Source organism: Alexandromys fortis, unplaced genomic scaffold (assembly GCF_014885135.2).
Source record: "Alexandromys fortis isolate MF-2015 unplaced genomic scaffold, M_Fortis_MF-2015_v1.1 scaffold_179, whole genome shotgun sequence".
Classification (NCBI taxonomy): domain Eukaryota; kingdom Metazoa; phylum Chordata; class Mammalia; order Rodentia; family Cricetidae; genus Alexandromys; species Alexandromys fortis.
This window is the reverse complement of record NW_026068062.1, coordinates 2,585,917-2,591,312: the sequence shown is the minus strand read 5'-3', so window position 1 is coordinate 2,591,312 and position 5,396 is coordinate 2,585,917.

The window sequence follows — 5,396 nt, the reverse complement described above, 5'->3', positions numbered from 1 at the left end:
TGCTTCATTAAAAAAAAATAATAAACAAAACAAAATCATGGAAAACAGTCAGTACATCAATACAGAAAAATTAACAGCTATAGCTTATAAAATTTACTAATAAGCAAGCATTATATGTATACATGTGTCTTCATGTATGTAAATTTACATACAACACTAATAGTTAAATAATAAAAGGCCATACATTTGAGGAGATACAGGCTATGGGAGGTATTTGAAGAAGAAAAAGGAGAAGATAAATATTATAATTTCGGTATGCATGTATAAAATTATCAAAAAATAAAATTTAAAAGTACACACCTTTACTTCTTGTTTTAGAAGGAACATAGAAATAAAATGACTCTTAATGACATAAATTATTTCTATGTTCCTTCAGAAACGTAAGACCGGTAAGTTTTCTCAGAGAGCCTATGGCCATCCTTGTCTCAGATGCTGGGCCTCCATCTACAATCATGCCAATTATAAAATACATCTAATGGAGCTGGTCTTCAGTCCAATCAAATTGTAGTTAGTTATTCCCACAATACTTGTGTCACTATTATAACAGTATAGTACACCACATCTAGCATGTGGATCATTGTTACACCTCTCTAGGCTTGTAACTGGAGGAGACTGATGTGGCTATTTCCCTTAGGTAGCATGTATAGCAACTTCCAGCACCATGAGTCTGGTCAGTAAGGGTAACGATTCTGATTACCAATTGAGGTACCAGCTTGATTCATCCATGTTCACTGAAGTAAGTGTGTGGTATTTTCTGCAACAGAATGTTACCATCAGGTTTTAGAAAGGAACCAGCAAGCATTGACAGTATCCTGTAATGTTTGATGATCTCTAAAAAAAGTATGTTTACCAACAACTCCAAAAGATGTAATCTTTTCATGGTGCTGAGGAAATTATCGTATTTATAACATCTAGATGGATTATTATCTTCCCCACTACAAGGTAATTCCTTTTGATATTTTTATACATTAAAAACCTTCTATAGTAGTAGGTTCCCATAGTTCCCTTATGGCTTTTCAAGAAGTCTTAGTTATGTCCCAATATATTTTTCTCTACCCTTCTTTCTAACTCCCTCCCCATTAATTTTTCTGTCCTAATTTTATTCTTCATCCTTTCATAACACGATAGACTATTTTTCGTTCCTTGGAAGATCCCCTACTCCTCCTGTTTCCTTATAAGCTACCTAACCTCTGTGGATATTCTTAATGAAGCACACAGGTCTAAGACTTAAAGCGTGACGTCCACATGCAATCTTTGTTTTTCAGGGACACCTCACTCGGGATAATTGTCTCCAAGTCTACCCATTTACCAGCCAATTTCACAGTTTCATTTTTCTTCACAACTGAATAATACTGTCTTGTTAGTATAGCGTGTTTGCATTATCGGTTCATTCTCCATCCATTACTCATTCCCATTCACCATGTGATAGACAGCTAGACTGCTTTTAATTTCAATGAATGACCAAGCATCTCTGTAGGAAGATACAGTCCTTTGGGTATATGCCCAGGAGATGGATATCCTGATCTTGTGGCAAATGTGCATGTGTTTAGCAAACTTCCCAATGATTTCTGCAGTTTCTGTGTAGTTTACCCTCCCACCAGGAGACAATAGGTGTCTCTCTATCCTGCGCCTTCATCACTATATACTGTCATTTGTTTCAATAACCTTTGGTATTCTGACTGCAGTGAGTGAAACCTCAAAATAGATTTAATTTACGATTCCTTGATGGTTTACGATATTGTACACTTCTAACTGTTAATCAGTCACTTGCACTTCATCTTTTAAGAAATCTGTTTATTTCTACACCCCAAATTTTAATTATTTGTGTTCTTTTGATTTTTATATCTTCTTTGTATATTCTAGACACTAACCCTCTGTTAATAGTGTACTTGGTAAATGATTTTCCCATCTGTGGGTTAACACTTCTCTCAATGATGCATCCTTTGCGATGCAGAGGTATTTCAGGTTTCTTGGGTCCTACTGATTAATCATTGATCTTAAAGTCTGTGCTACTAGTCCTGTTAAGAAAGTTCTTTCCCATGCCAATGAATTTAGGTGTTTTCTGTTATTCTTAAAAATGATCCCCGGGCGGGCCGGCAGAGCCCGCCATAAGAAAAGCGGCTACAGTTCCCCCCAGCGGGAGGGCACGCGCTGCGCAGGCGGTGGCGGCAGATAACAGATACATAGACACAAAAATAGACATAAGTATTTATTAAGAAAGAGGGAGAGAGAGAAAGGGAGAGAGGAGGGGGGGAGGAGAGGAGGAGAGAGACAAAGCCACGTGTGTACACCTGGAGAGAAAACAGGGACAGAGAGCGATGGCAGGCGGGTCAGAGGTTAAAAGGGAGTGGGTGTGGCTAGGGCAGGGACCAAAAGAATAACATTTTCTCTATTTTCTTTTCTGTCAGATTAGGTGTATGATCTTATTTTGGTCTCTTTGATCCATTTGGAATTCACTTTTGTGCAGGGTTATAGATATAGATCTATTTGTATTTTTCTGGGTGCAATCATCAGTTTGACCAGCATCTTTATTTAAACATTGTTTTCTTCAGTGTGTAATTTTTGCTTCTTTGTCAAAAATCAGGGGTCCATAGGTTTATGGAGTTAATGTCTGGGTTTTGTTTAATACATTTTGTAAACATGTCTGGTTTTATAAGACTATATTGTTGTTCTTATTGCTATAGTACTGCAGTGCAACTTGAAATTTGGAATGGGAATATCTCCAGCAGATCATTTATTATCCAAAATTATTTTAACTAACTTGGGTTTTGTGTTTATAAATGAAATTTTAGATTTTATTTTGTTTTGCTTTTGTTATTTATGTGAAGAATTGTGTTGACACTGTTGTAGGAATTACATTGAATCTGTTAATTTATTTTGGCAGGATGGCTAGTCTTTGCCTTAATAGAGACATAATATACAGTTCTCATATTCATTTTATAAATAAAAACCAAAAGAAATCATTTACAGTGTTTTAAAAGAGAAGTTAAATATTATATTATTTAAAATGTTATGTTAAAATGGGTAGGAAAAGTAAATGAAAGAAAAAATATGTTTCCCCTTCATTTATTATTTAGCATGTCTTAGTTCTGCTTCCTACAGTTTAATCATGTTCATTTGACTAAATTTGACTTAAAAATAAAGAAATAAAATAAAATTGGGATACATAATGCATCAGGCAAGTAAAAAATGGAGATTACATATCACCAATGAACATTTTCTTAAATGACATTCATTTCATTATACATAGTATCAACCTACTTACATAATCACTGTGCTTGTTTATTACCTTATGTTCAAGGAGGAAAAATGAGTGCTTCTGCTATAATGGGAATATTTAAGATTAGTTAAACTTTGGTGGCATATGCCACACTAATCAAGAAGCATCTTCAAAAGTTCCCCTGTAAGCAGCAGTGCATAAGATGAAGTCTACAAAGACTTTTCTTGACTGAGAGATGAACGACTAAGACAAAAGCAAATGGCAGGACAAAAATAGCCCTGTTGTAAGTGTTTGAAGAGTCATGGATCCTCACTAGAGGCTGAACAAACCACAGAGAAGAGTTAGAAAAGACTTCTGGGGAAATACACACCCCAAATACTTGAAATTGGAGAAAGCTTAGTTGAATGAAACAGGAGGCAGGCAGGTAGAAGAGCAGAGATCCATGCAGAAATAACCCATATTCAAGTTGCTTGGGAACACAGGTCTTTACACTTTTAATTACATCGTGAACTTTATGGAGTTACACCTTGAAATTGTTATGAAATATAACAGATATAATAAAGGAAAACATTTATTAAAATGTTGTGGATTTAACTATGAGCATATATTATTATGTCATTGGACTGATAACTTGGAGAATATCAGGTCTGTATGCACCCCACGTTTATTTTACAATAATAGAAAGATTACAAAAAATTACATGGAACAGATTAAGAAGATGGTCTAGACGGTCTCAGAAGGGAACACCCATAGAATTTCTTCCAAAGTAATGCTTAGAGATATTTCCATGGGAAGCAACTATGGAAGACAGAGAGACAGTCTCCCTACAATTCAGAAATAAGGCATGATTCTGATAAAGAAAACTACAATTCGTTATGGGGTGCAGGATAGGAAGAGGTGGCTCTCAATGCCTGGGATGGAAAATTATAAACAGTTTCACAGGCGTCTGAGTCGACTTTTCTATAATATCACGCTAGTAGGGCTTTTAAATGAGGAAAGTGAATTCAACATGAAAGTCAGGATGCTGGATCTTTATAAGCGGTAGAGTCCATGATCATTGATCCAGCATGACCATATTTTTCCCAAGTATCCACAAAAGTGTAAGTTATTTGTATTAATTTTAAAAAGGTTGAAACTTATCATTCATAAATCTTGAAGTGTCTAAACCTTTATGCTAATAAAGAGAAATTTTATTTATTTAACATAATGAAGTAAGAGGTTCATTTTAAATATGCCAAAAAAATAATGCTTCAGGGATAACCTTAATCAGAACCATATGAATGTAAGACAAATGTTAGATGGTAACTTTAAAAAAATATTCTGTTCAACATGATGTTTTAAAATACATAAAATTATAAAATGACCATAGCTACCTAATAATGAGGGTATAACCTCATACAGATGTCATTTTGTTAGTAAGAACCTTTGGTATCTGTTCACTAGGCTATTTTTAAGAAATAGTATGTTGTTAGTAACTGTGGTTATAAGGTGCTGGTTGATCATGAATGGGATTTAAGGATTTTGTTCAAAAGATACAGAATTTCTTGTAGGTGAGTAAATTGTAAAGAGCTGGTATAAATTAGATAGATGGATGACAGATAGATAGATGAAAGATAAATGATAGATAAATATATGATAGATAGTTAGATGATATAAATAGATAATAGCTAGATAGAGATAGATGATAGACAGAGCAAAAGAGATAGAGAGATAGATAAAAAGATAGAGATAGAGTAGCAGAAGACATATATGAAGAAACTCATGTGAAATATGCTTTAGGGTGTACATAAACAAGATAATTTTTTATACCACATAAAAATATAATCTGTTAAATGAGAGCATATTAATGTTTTAAATGGTATTATATATAAAATGTACATAATAGCACATTTCATTGTAACTCTTTTATCCATGTAGAAAAGGAATTTGATATTTACTAATCCTGGTCCTCACATATCTGCTCTTCCTCCTTCCACTGACTCCGCGTGCTTTCATGTTATTTTATTTATTTTTTTTGAAAAGCACTTATTTTATTTTAATGAATAAATTCATCCAAGTGAAGGTTTTTAAATAACTTTACACATAAAGATATTAATTGAATCAGCATGTGTAACAGCAAAAGAAGAGTTTTAAAATCCACTCAGAAAGTAATTATAAAGTGCCTTAAGTACATTTT